This window comes from Gorilla gorilla, chromosome 1, assembly GCF_029281585.2.
Source record: "Gorilla gorilla gorilla isolate KB3781 chromosome 1, NHGRI_mGorGor1-v2.1_pri, whole genome shotgun sequence".
Classification (NCBI taxonomy): Eukaryota; Metazoa; Chordata; class Mammalia; order Primates; family Hominidae; genus Gorilla; species Gorilla gorilla.
The window spans coordinates 92,840,991-92,864,259 of NC_073224.2; the positions used below are offsets into that span (position 1 = coordinate 92,840,991).

Here is a 23,269-nt window from a genome sequence, read left to right on the forward strand (position 1 = left end):
GGGTGCTTTTTCAAATTAAAAAGATGAGATCTAGAGGAGTTAGGAAACTTGTCCGAAACCAATCATAGAAATACTGAAACTAAAAATCATGTTGTTTAGGTATCAGTCTATAGTTACTTTTCTACTACATAATGCTGTTCTTCAAATTTTTACTAAGAAATAAAGATTTTTTAATATTTACCTAATATAAAATCAAATATGTAACTTCTCCAGAGGATAACATCATCAAAACAGAGAAAGAGCCCTACGTTAATACAGAAAGTCTCATAGCATCTTAGGGACTATGTTGTACAATTTCTCCCAAGCAAGAATTCTAGCTGCAGCATCTATTATGCGTTTGAATACACATAGCCCACTCTTAGATCTGCCACTTCCTGATTGTGTTTTCTTTCACATTGATTTCCTGCAACTTCAGCCACCTCACTTGTTAGGCAAGGGTAAAAATATTTACCCTGCTTACTGAATAAGGAAACTGGGAGCATATAATAAGCCTATATAAGTGAATGCTCTTTGAAAAAGCCAATTAATATAAATACATGGTATCTTAGGAGAGATTTTTTTTGAAAGTCTCGTTATACAAAAAGGTAACTTCAAGAAGAATCCCTCACTGGATAAGTCAAAAGCCCTATACACCATTAATTTCAATTCTAGGGAATACTGCTCTAAATATTATGCACCTGTTTTCCCAAGCTCTGTGCCATCAGGCTTTTGTTCACTTTCTTTCACTTAGATTTTCTGATTTGTCTCTCTGACCATAATGCTAGTATCAAACAGTACAGATGTCTCCTCTGTTCTTGAGACAGACCTGTTTGGGAATTTCAAAGAAGTGGAGGACCGTATCCTAGTGCTGAAACAGTTTGTAAGTGGTTCAGTAAACTCTGCTGCCAGAAAATTTCTGCAACAGTATTATAAGGCCCATTTGTATGAATGAGGAAATAGAAACTGTGAGAGGATCCCTAGCTAGCTCACTGCTGGTAAGTAGAAGAGCAAATATCAGAGCCTGTATCTCTCTGATTCCAATTTCTGCTCTCCAGGGAACCAGGGAGTTCAAAACAGGAAAGGGAATAAAAGCTGAACAAAACCAAGGCTAAGAGCCAACTGGGAGAAGAAATAGAGTTTTAAGATTTTAAAAGGGTACTTAAATTCTGTATTTAAAAAAGGAAAAAGAGATGGAGAAGTAATTTCAGGGAGTCGACAGAAAGAGAAAACAGTTTATAGTTCTCTTATCTGGAGGATTTGGAGAGTTGTTAGTAAATTTTATTGTTTTAATTTGAGAATGAATCAGCATCGCCTTGGGCAGCACAGCTGTCACTATCAGCAAGAGAATAACACAAGATCAGATTCAGCAAAGAACTATGGAAAGAGAAAATTGTCCCCATCCTTCCAATCCTATAGAAGGATCAAGTTTGTAAGGGGTGGAAAATTAGGGGCTTGATATGATTAATTTTAATGTGTCAACTTACCTGTACTAAGAGATTTCCAGATAGCTGGTGAAACATTATTTCTGGGTGTGTCTGTGATGGGGTTTCTGGAAGATATTAGCATTTGAGTCAACAGACAGTGTAAGGAAGTTCAGCCTCATCAATGTGTGTGGGCATAATTTAATCCTTTGAGAACCTGAATAGAATAAAAGTGTGAAAGGTGAGCAAACTTGCTTTCTGCTCAAGCTGGGACATCTATCTTTGCCTGCCCTCAGACATTGGCACAACTGGTTCTCGAGACTTCAGGTTTGAGGTAGAATTATACCACCTTCTTTCCTGGGCCACTAGCTTGGAGATGGCAGATCTTGGGACTTTCAGCCTCCACAATTGTGTGAGTCAATCCTCATAACAAATCTCTCTATCTATATCTATCCTATTGGCTCTGTTTCTCCGGAGAACCCTGACTAATACAGAGGTGTCATGACTTAGTACACTGACTCTATGCATTATTTGAAGTCGTAGAAACAAAGTTGTTTTACCAGCCACAACATTCGCTATTCATCCTGATTCACTCTAATTTTAATAAATATTATTTAGGGTATCAAACCTGAGGAGAAAACACAAACAGTAGAATGAGCTGTTCTTTTTCTTTTTTATCTTCATCTTATGAATTCTTTTTCTTGGTAAATAATGCTTTAACATGTTACAATGTGCTTTCATGTTAGGATTTTCAGATATTACATGGAACATACCTACACTAAAATATATTTGTTGTTTATCTGAAATTCAGGTTTCATTGGTTGTTCTATATTTTATCTGGCAACCCTATCTTATGTCCATTGTTTTCACTTGAGGTCCACAACAATCTTGTTGTGGTTAAGAATTATAATAATTTTCAAATAAATAAGCTGAGATTCAAACCTTTTAATTGACTTTTCAAAATTCTCTTAAGTCCCTAGATACAGGGTGATGTGTATTGTTGCAACTAATGTAAGTCTGAAACTGTTCAGCAGACTGAGAAAAAGAAATACAGTGACAGAGGCAGAGGGACAAAGAATAATGAGGAAATTAAACAAATATCTGACATTGAAGATCTCACCAGCAGGGCAGGACTATATGTTTCTAAAAAAAACATGTTGAAAATAGATCTGATTTAGATGAGATCCATAATCAAGCCATCTGGTTTGTGAGCAGAGCATGACAGCAAGAATGCCCCCAGTGAAAATGGTATCACTGGATCTTATATAATAGCAAAGGGAAACACAGTTATTCCGAGAAGAAGATCAGAATATCAGCTATGGCTGTGAATGAAGTGACGGGGTCTAGTTTTTAGAGAAGAGAAACAGAAAAAGAAGTAAGTGCCAAATACAGTCATGGCACAGAGGAGGGAATACTTGAACTGGGTTTCAGACGCAGAAGGAAGGTATCAGTCATTCAGGGGAAAAGAACATTAAGGGAAGATATTTGATTTTCTCTTTTCACCAAAACCCCCAGATAGGTTTAAAATTAAATGTACAAAAAGAAGAAAAACTAAAATAGAAGAAAATACAAATGTACATTGAATTGGGGTTCTCCAGAGAAACAGGACCAGTAGGATATGTATGTATGTATGTATGTTAAAGAATTGGCTCATGCAATTGTAGATGCTGAGCAATCCCAAAATCTTCAGTCAGCAAGCTGGAGACCCAGGAGACCTGATGGTATAGTTCCAGTCTAAGTCTGAAGGCAAGAGAAGACCTATATTCCAGTTTGAAGACAATCAGGTAGAAAGTGCAACTTCTTCCTTACCCCACCATCTGCTCTATTCAGGCTTTCAGAGGGTTGGGTGAGACCCACTAACATTGGAAAGGATAATCTGCTTTACTCAAATGTTAAACTCATTCAGAAACACACTCACAGGTACACCCCAAATAATGTTTAACCAAATACCTGGGCACCCCATGGCCAGGCAAGCTGACACATGAAGGTAACCATCACATACATTAAACTCATTTGAAATGGCCATGGACTTTCTAAGCATAAATTCAGTGAAAGGAAACTCAGAAACTATTTCAACCACATACACATACAATATTTTTTGTCTCTCCAAACACCATAAAAACTTAAATATTAATTGTCAAATAGGGAAAAATGCAATATATATGGCAAAGCATAGATATCTGCACTATAAAAGTTTTATAAAACATCAGGAAAAACACAGATACCTCAACAGAATAAGAGGAGGAAAGGAAGATGGAAAGTTAATTAATAGAAAAAGAAGTACAGATATGATTTAACACCGTAGAAATCAATGAAATATGAGTTACAATAAAACAATTTTTGTCAATTTGGCAAATTTTAATGGCATAATTATTAGTCTTAGTAAGAGTATAAAGAAAGTTCTATGCCACACGTGCCTCACGTGGGAGTCAATTTTGTACAATTTATTAGGTTAGCAATTTGTCTTCTTAGAGAGGTTCAATTCAAGCTCAAATTTTTGTTAAAAAATTCAGAGAAGTATTTAAAATAATGAAAATAAAAATACCTCAAATGTCTTACAACACAGGATCTGTTAAGTAAGCCAGTTTCCTCTAGAGAAAAGAATACTAGATAACTCTTGGAAGATGTATTTTGGTGAATATTTACCGTATTGGAAAAGTCTCTAGAGAAACAATTAAGTGGAAAAACAGAGGGGAAAAAAGCTATATTTTTGTAAAGCACACAAACACACACACACACACTATAAAGCACTGGAAGGAACTCACTGAAACAATAGTAAGTTTATGAGTGATTTTAATATTCTTCCATATATTTTATATTTTAACTTTTATAATCATAAATTTAGTATTTTGAAGTTAAACTTTTTAATAAAGTCAACATGCATACTGAAAAATGAACAAAAAACAAAGGAACAGCTGAATGAAATTTTACAAACTTGAACACATTCTTGTAACTACTCACCAGACCAAGAAATAGCTCACTATTCGCATTTTCCCAGTACCTATCTTGGGACAGGTATCTTTTACTTACTTTTACCTGATTTTGAAGTTTGTGTAAGTGGAACATATAGTATCTCACTCATTATGTTTGGCTTCTTTTGCTCCAGTTTATGCTTGTGAAGTTCATTCTTCTCATCTGCAGCAGTATTTTGTTTGTTCTCTCATTACTGTATAATGTTGCATTGCCTAAATTTACCACTATTAATTTATTTTTTCTATTATAGATAGGGGTTTGGGATACATTTTTTGATGTGTCTTTTGGGTGAACATAAATACACAATTTTATTTGGCATGTACCTTGAAGTGAATTTACTGGTGTATTAGTCCATTTGCACACTGCTATAAAGAACTGCCTGAGGCTGGGTAATTTATAAAGGAAAGAGGTTTAATTGACTCACAGTTCAGCATGGCTGCGGAGGCCTCAGGAAACTTACAATCATGGTGGAAGGTGAAGGGGAGCAAGGCACCTTCTTCACAAGGCAGCAGGAAGGAAAAGTACTGAGAGAAGGGGGAAGAGCCTCTTACATAATCATCAGATCTTGTGAGAACTGACTATCATGCGAACAGCATGGGGGAAACTGCCCTCATGATTCAATTACCTCCACCTGCTCCCTGCTCCATCTCGTCTCTCCCTTGACATGTGGGGATTATGGGGATTACAATTCAAGATGAGATTTGGGTGGGGACACAAAGCTTAACCACATCAACTGGATTGTTGCCATTTGTCTGTTTAGCTTTATTAGATACTACCAAACTATTTTCCGAAGTGGTTGCACCAATTTTTACTCTTGCTGGTGGTGTATAAAATGTCTAATGGCTTCACATTCCCACCAACTTTAGTATTGTCAGTTGATTTCTTTGTTTTGTTTTGTTTTGGTTTGCTTTGTTCAGTTAAGCAATTCTGGTGGGTGTGTATTTAAGTTATTGTGATTTTAATTGATGTCTAATAGAATTGAGCACCTTTTCATATATTATTGGTCTTTTTTTCCTCTTTTAAGAAATATCACTCAGATTGCATTCTCTTCCCCTCACTCTCCCAAAGGAAGAGAAAAATGATCAGCAATGGCAAACGGCAGTTGCAGCAAACCAATGCCAAGAGCCAGCTTCAAGCTCAGGAGAGAATGCTGCTGTCTGTCCTCATGGTTTTCTGGTTCTTTAGGCATTCAGAAAAACTTCTCCCATAATGATCCCTGAAAGAATAGTCTTTGGATATACACTATTGAAATTCTTCCGCATTTATTCTATTAATACATAGTAATTACTTATATATACAGGTCATGAGTCCTATGTTGACTATATTTATTACAAATATCTTCTTCTAACAGGTAGTTTGCCTCTTGGCTCATAATGGTGCTTTATTTTTGTTATTATTATTGTAGTAAGAACACTTGATATGCATAATACAGTTAACTATAGGCACAATGTTGTACAGAAGATCTATATAACTTATTCATATTTTATAACTAAAAGTTCATAAACATTGAATGCCGTATATGCCCCTCCATCCATTCTCCAACAATCACCATTCTGCTGTAAGTTTCTGTGAGCTTAACTATTTTAGGTATTTGATATAAAAGGAATCATGCAGTGTTTGTTCTTCTGTTGAGACAGGCAGGAAGGCTGGTTTCCTAATTTAATGTAGTTTAGAGAAAAAGAACAAAAGCCCTGTACTCAAGCTATAGCTTACCTAACTTCAAGCGAATCAGCCGCAAAAGAACCAAGGCACTATTTACCACAAGTTCATGTCATGGGCAGAGGAATTGCCTGGCCAAGTTCCCCAGGGCCTTTCTGCACAGTTAGACTTAAACTTCACCTTACAGTGACCTCATTTCAATGCTAAAAATTATGCCCAGGGGTGGAGATTTAAAATGATAATGTAATGTGCTAGGTAAGAAGAAGCATGTAAAGCCACTGTTCAAGTGCTAGAGAAACCCCTCCTGGACATAACTGATGAAACTCTTTCCCATACTTCTCTTGAGGAGCAGCCCACCCTTTTCCTTTGGTGGTACTGACTCCCTTGTGCACAACCTTAATACACTTTCACTTTCTGTCTGCTGCTATGTGTGGTGATCTCCCTTGATTTCTATCTGGGAGATTTCAAGAACCCAGAGTGTGGTGCTGGTAATACTGTGACTGGCTGATTTTGCTTAGCATAATGTCCTTAAGGTTCATTCATGTTCTCATATATGGTAGAATTTCCTTTTTTAAAAGCTGAACAATATTCCATTTTATATATATATGTATATATATATAAAATAATGGTTAAATAAAATGTGATATATATATAAAATAATGGTTAAATAAAATGTGATATATATATATATATATATTTAAAGAAGCCATTCATCCATTAATGGACATTTCCATTTGTCATCTACTAAATATATTAGAAATTTTGATTGAGATCAGAATGTGCGTATAGACAAATATGGGGCAGGTTTACCATCTTTACAATATTGATTTTCTAATAAACAAACATAGTATGTCTCTCAAGTTAATTACATGTTCTTTGATATCTGTCAAAAATGCTTTGTATTTTTTGTGTGCAGTTGTTTTGTGCATCTCCTGTTAAATTGATTGCTAGTTTTTTATGTTTTTCAAAGTCACTATAAATGGTATGATTTTAATTTTACTTTCCAATTTTTGTTGATATATTGAATTACAATTAATCTTGTACGTTGGTATTATATTCAGTAACCTTGCTAAACTCAGTTAACTAATTATATTAGTTTAGCTAAGTTTTTTTATTTATAAATAATCAAGTTGTCAACAATTAATGATACTTTTATTTCTTCCATTCTAACTTTTACCCACTTTATTATTTTTTTCTTTGTGTACTATCTGCGACTGCAGGACAAAGTTAAATAAAAGTAGTACTAGTGAACATTTATGTTTTGTATTTTTTTTAAAATATAATCATGAGATAAATCAGTGTAAATTTTTTTTTTTTTGTAAAGTCTGTTAGGTTTTGGTAGTAAGGTTATGCTGACCTCATTTCTTAAATGTGGGAGGTTTTCCAACTTTTCTATTCTTAGGATTTTTAAAAATATATATCATGGGAAATTCTCTATTTTGTAGAATACTCTCAGAATACAAAAGTAAGATTGTCATTGTTTCTTTCTCAAGTGTTTGAAGAATTCACAATTGAAAGCCATTTGGGCCCAGAGCTTTCATTTTGAAAAACATTTTAATTATATGTATAATTTATTTGATGAGAACCAAAATTTTAAAATTGTTTACTCTTTCTTTTGTCAGTCCTAAAACATGTTGTTTTTCAGTAGAAATTTGTACATTTTTATACTATGTCCTTTAAGTTTTTCATGTCTATAAAATCTTTAGTGATGTTTTTAATTTCTGATATTAATAATCTGTATTTTTTCCTCTGATTTATGGTTGCTCGTACTTTTTTCTTTTTGTTCATATTTTTAAAAATAAACTTTTGGCTTTGCTTTTTTTGGTTATTAATCTCTGCCTATATCTTTATTTTTTTTCCCTACTACTTTCTTTGGCTTTAATTTGCTGTTCATTTCTAAATTTCTTGGGATGAAAAAGATATTGTTGTTTTTCAGCTGTTCTATGTTTTTGAAATATATAAATTTTAGCTATACAAATTTCTTTAGGCATTGCTTAGCTGAATCTCAGAAATATTGATATATATTTTTATTTCACTGTAATTAGTTACATTTTCAATGAATTTACTCTTCTGAAACATCATTTTATACACCAGCATAGATATGGTATATTGTAGTAACTATTTCATGTGAACTTAATGACAATGTGTATTTTGCAGTTGTTGGATACAATGTTTTATATATATCTATTAGGTCAAACATTTTAATCATATTGTTCAATTATTCTCTATTTTTTGTGTGCTCATTCTATTATTAATTGCAGCTGGATTAAGGTTTTCCTCTGCCAGTTTGCACTTGCCTATCTGCTTTTAAGTCTATTAATTTTTGCTATATAATTGAGAACATACAAATTTATACTCTATCTTCCTGATAGACTGAATCTTTTATCATTATGAAATACATCTTCCATCATTATGAAATAGCTCTGTATATTGTAATGCTTCCTGATTAAAAGCTATTTTGTCTGATGTTAGACTGGCAAAATCAGCTTCCTTTGTTTAGAGTGTGCGTGATAACGCACTTTTTAAAAAACAGTTTACTTGCTCTAGTCCTGCATCTTCAAAATTAAGGTGTGGTTCTTCTAATTAAAATATAGTGGCTTTATTTCTTTTCCAATCTGAAAAATGATTGCTTCATAAATGGATAGTTTAGTCCATTGACATTATGTCTTTACTCTTTTGTCATTTGGTTGTGTGGGTTTTTTTTTGTACCATTTGTTCTTTGTTATTTCCTTTATATTAATTATTTTATATTATCCTATTTTTGCCTCTATTAGTTTTGTCTTTTAACTAGAACAGCTCATATTTAGATTTCTATCCATTATCTTAAAATTTGTATTGTTGTCCATTTGTTTCATTTGTTCTGCTTCTTTTTATTTGACTTTTTTTAGAATTAGCACATTATACAATTATTTTATTTCCCCTTTTATTAGGCAGTTATTATACATTATTTTAGAAGCTATCCTTTAGATTACAATATACACATGGCATATTACTATCTACTATAAGTCAGTAATCTTGCCATGATGAGGCTATCACCTGGACATGGCTAGCACATTGAACATTTTAATTACATTTAAGCTTTCCCTCCTTTTGTGCTATTGTTGTCAAGTATTTTAGCCTTAAATGTATTTAATTTAAAACATTATTATTATTGTTTTAGTTAATTTTTATTTAGACTTGCCCAAATATTATTTATTTTTTCATTTACTCTATTGTTTCTTCTTCCTGTATTTCTTTCTGGGATCAATTTTCTTCTGTTCAAATAATTTTCTTCATTATGCTTTTCAGTATAGATTAGCTCGTGAAAAATTTTCTCAGTTTTGCTTTAATGGACATTCTTTTACTTTGACTTCACTTTTAAATGATATTTTTACTGATATAACATTCTAATTTGACAGGTTTGTAACCCCCTCACCGCCTCCCCACGAACCCCTCCAATATTTTAAAGGTATCATTGCCTTGTTTTCTGGCTTCAATCATTTATGTTGAGAAGGCAGCTGGATCTATTCTTTGCTACTTGAATCTAATGTATTTTTTTTTCTCTTCTGCTTTTTAAATTTCCCCTTTGTCTCTGGAGTTCAGATGTTTCATTACAACGTGCCTATATGTGATTTTCTTTGTATTTTATAGATTTACAGATTGTAGTGCTTATTGAATCTGACTTAATATTTTTGTTTGGAAAAATTCTCAGATATTTTAACATTTTACCTACTCTATTTTTTGTCTTCATCCTTTCTGAATTTCCAGTTAAATTTGTGCCATGTCTTTTTACCAATTCCCATGTTTTTTATACTGTATGGTTTTCTCCCCTTTCTTTTTTTTAATTTGGATGTTTGCTTCTAATCTGTACGCTAGTTCACTTATCTTCCCTTTAACTATTTGGAGTTATTGTTCTAATTCACTATATGCCTGCTAATTTTTATTAAATGCCAGACATTCTGTATGAAAAAAACCAGAGGTGCTTTGTCATGTCATGCTTTCAGGAAAGGTTTCACCCTGTCCTCTGGATGTCAGCAAGGGTAGGGGCACGTCATGTATTCCAATCAGGGAGTGAGCTGACTTCATGTTAGAGTTTAGTTTTTGTAAGCTTCTCTCTGTTGCATCCCCCTTATTCCCGAGATATAGTTCTCTAGTGATCCCAGCTGAAAGCTAGCATGTTTCTTAGAGCCTTTTTAATTGCCAAATTCAGAATGCTAATTTGTGTCACCTTAGTGCTGTAAGATTGCTGAAATCTCAACTCAGGTTTTCAGCTCCTTTTTGTTGGTTTCTTAGTTTAAGCATTAGTTAATGTCTCCAGGGGAAAATCTGTTCAAAGTTCCATGATCAGTTGTCTATGCCTGCCTTCCTCTGGAATCTTGGCATGCTCAAGTCTTGGTACATCTAAAAGCCCAAATTCCAAATTTTGTGTTCGCAGCCCCATGAGGCTGCCAAAAGATCTGCTAAACCACTGTTTTCTTCTTGGATCTCTGCTCAATTTATTGTGTAGCTCTTCAGTGCCTTGCTACCTACGGCTAATTAATTATCACATACTTCAAGGAGAAAACCAGTTCACGAAATGTTGGATTCCCTCAATGAGTGTTCCTTTCTCTAAGGATTCTGGTCTCTTGAGTCCTGACTGTATCAGAAGCTCTCTGATGTTTTCACACATGCATATGTTATATTTCTTTCAGTTTTTAAAGGTTCTTTCAGTAGGAGTGTTGCCTCCTATAAGCTATTTTGTCAAAGTTGAAGGCAGAAATCTTACATTAAAGGTACTTTAAAATTGGTCCTTGTACTAACTGAAGTACACAACAAATACTTTAGGAAAATAAAACAACTTAAGCCAGAATAATACACCAGGAATCACTGGTAAAGAGAAATCAAGTTATTAGGAGCAGCCAGAGGTATAAGAGAAAAGAAACAAATCTCTGAAGAACTTCTACCTTACAGTTTAGCCTGGAAGTAGTTCACTTACTAAAAAGAAAGTTTGGAACCTTCTGTTTGTCAAAGAGGGCCTTTGCATAGTTTAATAAATCTTAAAGAAAGTAAGCATATAAAAATGAAAATTGCCTTTGCTAAATCTCCAAGAGAAAACTGTGCTAAGAGTAGAGGAAAAGACTCTACTGGTTCATTGTGGCTGTTTTGGATGCTCAGGACTTTACCCTGCCTGTTAGTTGGTCTAGTAGACATTATATTAATTGAAACTTTGTCTCAGGGTGCATTCTGAAACATCTTCCAATTGAGGGCTATATTTACATCTGTTAAAGTGCCTCTTGGGTGAAACCCTTCTGCTTCGTTCTTGCCTTTCCTATGTGCCATTCAAAAGGCAGAGTGAAGAAGAGGATCTGCAATCTAGCCTCTGTCTTCTGTATATCTATAAACTATATCCATTAGAATGACAGTCAATGAGCAGTCAGAGAGACATGCAGGAATTTAAATTTTTTTGCACCGATGGCTAGTTAGAGGCTGGTTAACAGGAGGTCCTTCTAGGTGATAGAGCTTGTTTTTTTCTAAACTACTGGAGGCAGGCATATGAGAAGGGAGTTTGGGTTATACTTTAAGACACTTGACTTACCCCTAATGAGTGTTGAGAATTTCTAGAATACTTATAATCAAATATAAGAGTAAAAATATTGACTAAAGAAAAATACAAATGTTACTGGAATGTAATTTGGCCAATAAGAGTTGTCTGATACACATCCCCCCACCCCCAATGAAGAGAACAAGATAACAAATAAACAACTATATTTTGACATGAGTAACTGAGGAAGTATGCTGGAGAACATCAGGGGAGTAGTGAAATTCCTGAGGAGCATGGAAACTCAGGATAGCACCATAGAGAGTGAAGCAGCTCATCCTGTCTCTGCCATTCTGTCTCCCCAACTGGGATCAGCTCAGAGCCAGGGGAGTCTTCTTGTGGGGAAAAGGTAAACTAGAGACCCTTGGGAGTCCCTATCACCACCAGATACAAGTAGCCATTGCTGCAAGAGGATCCCCAGTTCTCATAGACACCAAATCCAGTATGGACAGTTGCTAGGAGTCCACACAGCTGTATTATCACAGAGCAGAAACACTCTTGGCAACCCCGATCCCTGCAACCTAAGCTGCTACAGTGCCATCTTGAAACCAGACCCAGACCTAGAGTGTGTCCTGCCTTGAGACCAGTAGCCACCAACTCCCTTTATCCCTGATGCCTCACTATCCTTGTACCAACATTCTCATGCATGCCTGCAACAGCACCGGTACACAGGTTGCTGGGAGTTTATGCCTGAAGGACTGACCAAGACCCCAGTGTATGAATGCATGAGGCACCCTATCCCTCAGGAAAACAGTCAGGCCTGCGCAGTAGAGAAGCTCCATGTAGCCAGTTAGCTAGCGCACTCCCCCTCTTGGAATAACATCCAGAATGAATGAGACTCCATCATCCCCAGAGAGGACCCCACACAGCTGCCTGGCCCATACATGCTGCACCTAGCCTGACAACCAGTCTGGTGGTGGCCCCAACCTCCCAGACAGCCTGCCACACAACTTGCTGGCCCACCCCACCCACATGCAATTGGCCCTCAAACCAACCCAGTGCTCTTTACCCCAGAAAAATAATGCCACCACCATCACAAACCTGTGTAGCCTAGGTACCTGAGTCATTTGCACACATTGCAGATGAGGATTACAGCTGAAGAATCTGTTCACAGACCATGCTACTGAGCACACTCAGAACCAAAGTCAACATACCATTTCCAACTGACACCCTAGAACCCATCTACAGGAAAAAGCCTTTTCCTTCAAAAACTATTCCATAAAATTAAAAAAAAATGGCTGCCTACTAGAAATGAATATAGCAATACAGGGACACAAGAAACATAAAAGGCAAGGAAATATGACATCCTCAAAGGAACATAATGAGTGTCCAGTAACAGATCCCAAAGAAAAAGATTCTTACAATATAATCGAAAAGGAATTCAAAGTAATGATATTAAGGAAACTCAGTGAGCTATATGATAACATGTACAAACAACAATCAAATCAAGAAAATAATTTATAATTTGAGAAATTCAACAAAAAGATAGATATCAGAAGAAAAAAACAGAATTCTTCAAGTAAAAGAATTCAATCAATAAAATAAAAATATAATTGAGAACTTTTATAACAGACCAGATGAGTTTCAGAACTTGAAGACAGTCTTTTGAAATAACCCATTCAGAGAAATAGAAGAGAAGAAAGTCTATGGGAATTATGGGATGCCATTATGTGAATAAATGTTTACATTATAGGAGTATAGAGGAAGAAGAAATAAAGAAAGGCACAGAAAATCTGTTTAACAAAATAATAGCTAAAAACTCCCCAAGTTTAGGGAAAGATATGGACATTCAGATACAAGATGCTCAAAAGTCCCCGGTGAAATTCAACCAAAAAAAAAAAACAAAAAAAACCCTTCTCTGAGGCATGTTATAATCAAACTGTTGAAAGTCAAAGACAAAAAGAATTCTAAAAGCTGCAAGAGAAATATTTCATCACATATAAGGAAATCTTCATTAGACTATTAGCAAAATTTTCAGATGAAATTTTCCAGACCAGTATAGAATGGGATAATGTATTCAAAGTGCTAAAAGAAAAAAACTGTAAGACAAGAATACAATGTACTATAAATACTAGGCCAGCCTTCCAAGAAATGATTAAGAAGTGCTACAATTGGAAACAAAAGGAAGAAAATTGCTGTCATGAAAGCATGTGAAAGTATAAGTGTCATCAATATAGGAAAATCCGTAACCATATCTTGGTGCCAAAACAGTGTTATGTAAATCTTTTAATCCTGTAGTATGAAGATTTAAAATAAAAATGGTCAAAAACAACAACACCTATGATTAGTGGCTAAGGCACACAAAAGATGATATTAAGGCAACCAAAATACAAACCCTGTGTGGGGGGAAAAGTCTAGAGTATTTTTATTTGGCCAAATTTAAGTGGTTTTCTGCTAAAAATAGTCTGTTTTAACTACAAGTCTCTTTATGGTAAAACCATAGTAACCACAAAGAAAAAATTAGAGCAGATATACCAATGAGAAAGAGAAATGAAACAAAGCTTAGAACCACAGAAAACCACCAAACCACAGAAGTAAATAATGGAAAGAAAGAAAAGAAATAAGGATCTACAAAACAATGAGGAAACAATTAACAATATGGCAGTAGTTAGTCCTTACTTGTCAATAACAATCTTAAATGTAAATGATGAAATTCCTCAATGAAAAAATTAAGAGTGGTTGAATGACTAACAAAACAAGACCCAACTATATGCTGCCTAAAAAGACTCCCCTTACTGACTAAAAGTGAAAGGATGGATAAAAACATTTCACGCAAACAAAAACCAAAAGCCAGCAAGAGTAATCGTACTTGTATCATAAAAATATAATTTAAATCAAAAACTATAAAAAGAGATGAAGGTCATTATATAATGAGAGAGAAATCAATATAACAAGAGGATAAAACAATAATAAATATTTTTATGCCTAACACCTAAATATTTAAAGGAAATATTATTAGGTATAAAGGGAGAGAGAGACTCTAATACAGTAATAGCGTGGGGCATCAAAATCCACATTCAGCAATGGACAAATCATCTAGACAGAAAATCAAAAAAGCAACATCAGACTTAACCTATACCGCAGACCAAATGGACGTAAGAGACATTTACAGAACATTCCATCTAACAGCTAAAGAATACATATTTTTATCAACTGCACATGGAATATTCTCCAGAATAGATGATATGTGAGGCCACAAAACAATTCTTTACAAATTTAAGAATATGAAGATTATGTTTTCAAGCCACAGTAGTATAAAATGATAAATCAACAACAAAACCTTACTAATATATGGAAATTAAATAACAGTCTTGTATATAACTAATGGGTCAATGAATACATTTTCTAATTGAAATTTTTTTTGGAAAATAAGAATGAAAACACATCATACCAAAGCCTATGAGACACAGCAAAAGTGGCTCTAGAAGCAAGTGTATGACAATAAAATCTTATATCAGAAAAGATTTCTAATAACCTAACCATGTACCCCAAGAAACTAGAAAAACAAAACTAAACTAAACCCCAATTTGGCAGAAGGAATAAAATAATAAAGCCCAGAGCAGAAATAAATGAATTAGAGACTAAAAAAGTTTCAAAATATCAACAAATTTAAGAGTTGTTTTTAAAAAATAAACAAAATTGGTAGTGTTTTAGCTAGACTAAGAAAAAAAGACCCAAATAAATAAAATTAGAGATTAAAAAAGGACCATTTCAACTGTTGTCACAGAAATACAAATTATTATGAAAGACTACTATGAACAACCGTACGCCAAAAATTTTGAGAAGAAATAGGTAAATTTCTGGACATATACAACCCACCAAGACTTCAGGACTTTGACCAGCAGTCCCCCAGATCCTGAGGCATAGACCTTGGTTACACCTTTGACTTCCCTGGTTCTGAGGCTTTCAAACTTGAATTGAGCTATACTACTGGCATCGCAGGGTCTCCAGCTTACAGACAGGCTGTTGTAGAACTTCTCAGCCACCATAATCATGTGAGCCAATTCCCCTAATAAATCCCACCTGATATATTTATATACACATCTTATTGGTCTGTCTCTCTGGAGAACCCTAACTAACAGATTTAGCACTGGGGAAGCCAAATATCATTCCTTCTCACTCTATTCTCTACAACACAATGGGAAGAGATCTGTGAAATTGTTCTTTCACAAAAAGGCTGTGATAAGTGTATGAAGCTACTAATAATGAAAGATAAAAGTTTAAAAGCTAATTATTATTGATGATGTGAAAGCAGAGAATTGCTTAATTGCAAAGGTCAAGCAATAACCAGAGTTTCAAATGGACAGCACATCTTTACAAAATTTGTAGACCACAATCACTCTCCAAATACAAGGGCAGCCAGTGTTTCAAAAAATCACAGAAGTGAAAACTCAGGCAAAAAATACAAGAACTCTCTCCTACTCTTGCCAAATTATTTAATCAGGTACTACTTCTGCTCCTTCTCACATAGCACCATGCTTGGCTTCAAAAACCACCGTTTGTCAGAGAATAAAAATAATTCTACAAATTCAATGACTTTCGGAACCAAAGACATTTGCTGATACTGACTTTTCTTCAGTAGTACAAAACACATTAAATGGTGAACTATTCTTAATTAGAGATTTGACTGTCAAAGAAAATAGACTTCTTTTATTTACCACTAAATCTAACAGAAAAACTAGTGCATGTCTGCTTTGGCTAAGGGATGGCACTTTCAAATTGTCCCTGCAGTTTTTTTATGAAATATGTACAATTCATACACCTTTTGGATCCAACTTATTCACTCATTTGTATATGAATGACTGAAAAAAAAGTGAAGCACTTTATAAATGGTTATTTGAAATTTTGGTGAACTTTGCAGCAGCAAATAGATTTTAATTGATTCACCAAACCATAATCATAGACTTGGAATTCAGTGTGATCAAGGCTCCTACAAGTGAATTTCAAGGTGTTATCAATAAAGTTTTTTCCTTATTCAGCTCAATGCATCTGGCAGAAAATTCAGATGAGTGGATTGGCCACGTGATAAGGCCACAGTGAAAACTTCAGCTTAAAAATGTGTCATCTGCCTGCATTGGCATCCCTTCTAACTGATGACATTCCAGGAGTTTTTAATAAATTAAAGCTGCATTTGCCCGGAGAAGCCAGTGAGTGGTTCAAAAATAATTATGTGCACAGGAGGATAAAAAGACACATAGTGGTGTTGCTTTTCAATCATCAGTGTTGTTCCTGCCAAATTTGTTGTCAGTATATGAATGCATGTAGAATGGATTTCTGCATGCTCAAAACAACATGGAAGCATAGCACGGAAGATGAGAAAATGTAACAGGGAATGCTCACGTCCATGAATATTGACTCAGAGAAGAATTGCAAAAAGAGCACCATCACGTAGAAAATGAATGTGGATATATTCTCCATGGAGAACCATGCCTCCCCTGCACTGCCACAAAAAGCAGATTTACACTTTTTCATATATCAAGTTTTCTTTTTAGGTTTTGGATTGTTGTTTTTTTTTCCTTTTAAAATTGTTTCCCCCCTATTTAAATTGTCAGTATTAATTTTTTACAATTTGCTGTGTTATTTATTTTATCTTCATATCATTTTTAATATTGGCAGTATTAATTATGTAAAGACTTTTAGAGATCTAATTGTTTATGCACTTTTTGCAAATTTGACTTCACAAAGGTGCGTTGTCACACCGGCTTTGTGTGTAAGCATTGCGCATGTGTGTAGAAATGTTGAAATGTCCTCAATAAATGAAGAGATGTCCTTTTTGGACATCTGCATTTGTGAAGGATGAAACTTCTCAAGATGTTGGCTCTTTGGGTGACTGCATATGTGGTGGTGACCAGTTATGGTTTTTGATCAGTCTCACCAAATGGCTTAGGTTGTTGATCATGGTATTTCAGATGATGGTAGTTATATAAGCTATTTCTTTATTAGTACTATTTGTCTGCTCATAACTGTTTTACTCATGTGACTGCATTAGTATACATGAGAGTATGGGCTTGCAAAAATATGTATGCTATAGTTGCCCATTTCATTGATTAGAGTGCCCTATGAAGTGTTCTGTCATGTTTTTATATGTTTCTCAAATAAATTTCCATTTTAAAAATATAAATAAATATCTTTTAAGAAATTTTGAAATAATTTTTCCAGAATTATATTTTCAGGACTTCGATATTCTGGAATTACAACATTAAGGATTGTGATGTTTGGGATTGGATTTTTAAAATTAGATTTTTGAAGTATATTCATAGATATAAGCAAATATCACCACAGTAAATTTTAGAATATTTTCATCATCTCTCCCAAAATTCTTGCATGCTTTACCTATCATACAAACCCTTCACCCCTCAGCTGACTCCCACCCTCACCCCCAGCCCTAGGCAACTATTAATCTACTTTATGTCTCTATAAATGTCCTGGTTCTAAACATTTCATGTTAATGGAATTATATAATAGATAGTCTTTTGTGACTTTGCTCTTTCATTTAGCATGATGTTTTCAAGATTTGTCCAAGTTGCAGCATGTATCATTACTTCATTTCTTTTTATGGCTAAATAATATTTCAGTATGTGGATATATCACATTTTGTTTATTTATCAGTTGATAGGTGTTTCCACCTTTTGGTTTAAGATGAATAATGCTTTTATGAAATACTCATTTACAAGTTTCTGTGTAGACTATGTCCTTTGGCAGGTATATGCCTAGGTGTAGAATTACTGGGTTATATGATAACTCTATGTTTAATCATTTGAGGAACTGTCAGCTTGTTTTTCAAAGAAGCTGTACTACTTTACATTCTCACCAGTAGAGTGTAAGCGTTCAAATTTCTCCACATTCTTGCCAACACCTTTTATTCTAGTCACCTACTGGGTGTGAAATGATATCTCATTGTGGTGTTTGTTTGTTTGTTTGTTTTGAGATGGACTCTTGCTGTGTCTCCCAGTCTGGAGTGCAGTGGTGCAATCTTCACTCTCTGCAACCTCCGCCTCCTGGGTTCCAGCTATTCTCCCATCTCTCCTGAGTAGCTGGGATTACAGGTGTGCACCACCACGCCTGGCTAATTTTTTTTGTTGTTTGAGACGGAGTCTCGCTCTGTCGCCCAGGCTGGAGTACAGTGGTGCGATCTCGGCTCACTGCAAGCTCTGCCTCCCGGGTTCACACCATTCTCCTGCCTCAGCCTCCTGAGTAGCTGGGACTACAGGCACCTGCCACCGCGCCTGGCTAATTTTTTGTATTTTTAGTAGAGATGGGGTTTCACCGTGGTCTCGATCTCCTGACCTCGTGATCCGCCCGCCTCGGCCTCCCAACCCTGGCTAATTTTTTGTAGTTTTAGTAGAGAGGGGGTTTCACCATGTTGGCCATGCTGGTCTCGAACTCCTGACTGCAAGTGACCCACTCGCCTCGGCCTCCAAAAGTGCTGGAATTACAGGTGTGAGCCACCACACCCAGCCTCATTGTGGTTTTAATTTGTATTTTCCTGATGATTAATGTTGTTGAGCTTCTTGAAGAAACATTTATTCATCTGATTTACCCATGTTTGATTTGGTTGTCTTTTTTTTATTGAGTAGTAAGAATTCTTTACATATTTTGGATACAAGTCACATACAAGATACATGATGTGCCAATATTTTATCTCATTTCTCTGGTTGTCTTTTCACTTTTTTGTGGTGTCCTTTGAAGTAGAAAAGTTTTCCACTTTGGTGAAGTCTGATTTCCTATTTTTTTTGTTGTTACTGTCATTGCATAAGCTTTTAGTGTCATACCTAAGAATCCTTTGCAAAACCCAAGGTCATGAAGGTTTACCTCTTTGTTTTCTACTAAGAGTTTTAAAGTTTTCACTTTTACACTTAGGTCTTTGATCAATTTTGTATATATTTCTATATATGGTGTGAGGTAAGCACTGTTTGCATGTGGCTATGCAGTTATCCCAGCACTTTTTGTAAAAAAGAACTATTATTTCTTCATTGGATGGTTTAGAATCCTTGACTAAAATAAGCTGATTATAGGTAAACGGCTTTATTTCTTGAATCTCTATTCTATCCCATTAATTTCCATTAATTTATATGTCTATTCTTTCTCCAGTGGTAGAGTGTCTTGATTATAGTTGCTTTGTAATCATTTTACAAATAAGAAGGCATGGTAACTTCTGGTTGCAAAATGATGGCATAGAAGCAAGCTGGCTTTACTCTTCCAACAGAAAATCAGAAATAAATATATACAATGCCAAAATTATCTCCATCGATATCACAGAAATAAAACATGAAGATAAGACAGTTCTCAGGGCCACAGAGAAGTGAAACAAACAAACAAACAAAAAAAACCCCACAAAAATCCAAGCTGATGGTAAGAGAATTAGACTTCCATACCCATGAAACTATTTCCTCCCAATCTATCTGGCATTAAGTGTGCTGAAAATCCTCCTTCTCCAACTCACAGTTTCTACATTGGAAAAGGCGAGCAAGGTAGACAAACAGCTGTCTTACAATCTTGAGTTCACTGGTGAAAGACTGGTTTCTGCCTCAACCTATGGGAAGCTCAGAGATGCCTAGAGGGAGAAATATTCTTAAGGACAGCCAGAGACAAAGGAAGGAGGTGAGACCATCATCTCCAGCACTGGAAACTCTGCTCTGAAACTTGGTCATAGGAGACAAGAATCAGAGCGGCTTCTCAGCAGCACTGTACTGTAGGAGGTTTGTTCTACAGGTCTCCTGGGCACAAATTCCCAGTCAGACTTCCTATACTCTAAGATATCCTATTTGGGACCTCCCTTACTCAGAATAAGAGACATTCTGATTGTTTACTAGAACCAAGACAAACCTGGGCTAGAGGCATCATCTGGTGCCAAAAAAAAAAAAAAAAAAAAAAAAAAAAAGGCAGCAACCCAGTGGGTGACGGGGAGAAGAAAGAAAATCAACAGGTAAATTACAAAAACATTTAAACAAACATATTCAAAAAAAAGAAACAAACAAACAAGACAGAAAAGACTGGAATAAATAACTAATCCTTCAATGCAAAGACATAGATACACCTCCAGAAGAAACAGAATACAGGGAATCATAACCTTCTCCAACAGACAAAGCAAGAAACCAGTCACTGACCCTAAAGAGATGTTGATATGTGAACTCTCTACACAAAAAATCAAAATTGCAGTTTTAAGGAAACTATGATCTATAAGATAACATATCAAAGCAATTTAGAGGTTTATTAGAGAAATTTAACAAAGATATTGAAATAATGAATCAAATAGAAATCTTGGACCTGAGAAATACATTTGCTGAACTGAAAAACTCATTAAAGGTTCTCAACAGCAGAATGGATAAAACAGGAAATAACTGGTAAGATCAAAGACAGTCTATTTGAAGATACACAGTAAGAAGAGGAAAAAAATAATGAATGCATAGAAATGAAGATCATCTATGAGATACAGAAAATTACCTCAAAAGACCAAATCTAAGAATTATTTGTGTTCAAGAGGAAGTTGAGTAAGATTAAGACATAGAAAGTTCATCGAAATAAATAATAACAGAAAACTTTCCAAAACTTAAGCTATAACCAGGCACAGGAAGGTCAGAGAACACCAACCAGATATGATGCAAGTAAGACTACCACTAAAACATAAAACAATCAGACTCTCACAGGTCAAGGACAAAGAGAGGATCCTAAAAGCAGTCAGAAGAAAGAAGCACACAACGTATAAAGGAGCTGGCAACAGACTTCTCAATGAAAACCATACATGCCAGAAGGGAGTGAACAACATTTTTGAAGTGTATAAAGCTATTCAAGAATACTACATTCAGCAAAAATATCTTTCAAATATAAAGGAGAGATAAATTCTTTTCCAGACAAACAAAAGCTCAAAGAATCCACCACCACCAAATCCAGCTTATAATAAATGATAAAGGGAGTTCTTTAATCTGAAAGAAAAAAACACTAATATGCAAAAAGAAAATATGTGTGAAGGCCCAAAACCAACAAGCAAAATTAAGTATAAGGAAAAACCCAGAAAACTCTTAACACTAAAATTGTGGTGTGCAATACAATCATAGCTCTAGCATAAAATCCAAAAAGCAAATCTATGAAAAACAAAAGTAGTAATGCCTACAGCAACCTGTTAAAAAAATAGGCTATATTAAAATATGTAAATTGAGAGAACATAAAGTCAAAATGTAAGGAGGGATAGAGTTAAAGTGTAGACGCTTTTTTTTTTTTTAATTGTTTTTTGAGAGTCTTGTTGCCCAGACTGGAGTGCAATGGCAGTATTTCAGCTCGCTGCAACCTCCACCTCCCGGGTTCAAGTGATTCTCCTGCCTCAGCCTCCTGAGTAGCTGGGATTGCAGGCATGCACAACCATGCCCAGCTAATTTTTGTATTTTTAGAAGAGACGGGGTTTCGCCATGTTGGCCAGGCTGGTCTCAAACTCCTTACCTCAGGTGATCCTCCTGCCTCAGCGTCCCATAGTGCTGGGATTACAGGCATGAGCCACGCACCCAGCTGTGCAGATGCTTTTAAAATTTTTTTTCTTTGTTTCTGTTTTTTTCTTTGTGGTATAAGTTGTCATCTCTTTAAAATTGTTATATCTAGAAGATTTTTTGTAAGCCTGATGGTAACCGCAATGTAAAATATGTATTTTTAGTGAAATATGTTCACTAAAAATAAAAAGCAACAAAGTTAAACATACTACCGGAGAAAATTACTTAATCACAAAGGAAGATAGTAAGAAGGGAAGAAAGAAAGAGTTATAAGATAATAAAGGAAGAAACAAACAACAAAATGGCAGTAGTAAATCCTTATTTATCAACAATAACACTGGAATGTAAATTTACTCAGTTATCTAATTAAAGGCATAGAGTGGCTGAATCGATAAATAAACAAGACCCAACTATATGCAGGCTATAAGAAACCTACTTCACCTATAAAGACTCACATAATCTGAAAGTGAAGAGATTTAAAATGATATTTCATGGAATGGAAACCAAAAAAAAAGAGCAGGAGCAGATATATCAGATAAAATAGACTACAAATCAAAGACTGTAAAAAGAGACAAAGAAGATCACTGTGTAATGATAAAGGAGTCAGTTCAGTAAGAGGTTTTAACAATTATAAATATCTGTGCACCCAACACCAGAGCTCCCAAGTATATAAAGCAAACATTAATAGATACAAAAGGAGAGATGAACTGCAATACAATAATAGTATAGGGGACTTTAACACCCCACTCTCAGTAAGAGACAGATCATCCAGACAGAAAATCAACAAAGAAACATTAACCTACACTGAACCAAATTGGTCCAACTGACATTTACAGAGCATTTTACCCATCTGCTACAGAATATACATTCTTTAATCAGCACATGGAACATTCTCCAGTATAGACCATATCACAGGCCACAAAACAAATCTTAACGCATTCAAATGAGAATAAATCGTATCAACCATCTTTTCTGCTGTTATTCCCACAAGGGAATAAAACTAGAAATCATGAAAATGTGAGGAAGCTTGGAAACTACACAAACACATGGAAATTAAATATGTTCCTGAGTGATCAATGGGTCAATGAAGAAATTAAAAAGAAAATTTAAAACTTTTTTGAAACAAATGACAATGGAAAAACAACATACCAAAATCTATGGGATACACCAAAAGCAATACTAACAGAGAAGTTTATAGCAAT

At 35.0% G+C, this 23,269-nt stretch overlaps 1 pseudogene; it reads right to left on the minus strand.

Moving 5' to 3' along the window:
- Positions 1 to 5,401: 5,401 nt before the first annotated feature.
- LOC115932063 (uncharacterized) lies at positions 5,402 to 5,605 on the minus strand (annotated as a pseudogene).
- Positions 5,606 to 23,269: the final 17,664 nt, after the last annotated feature.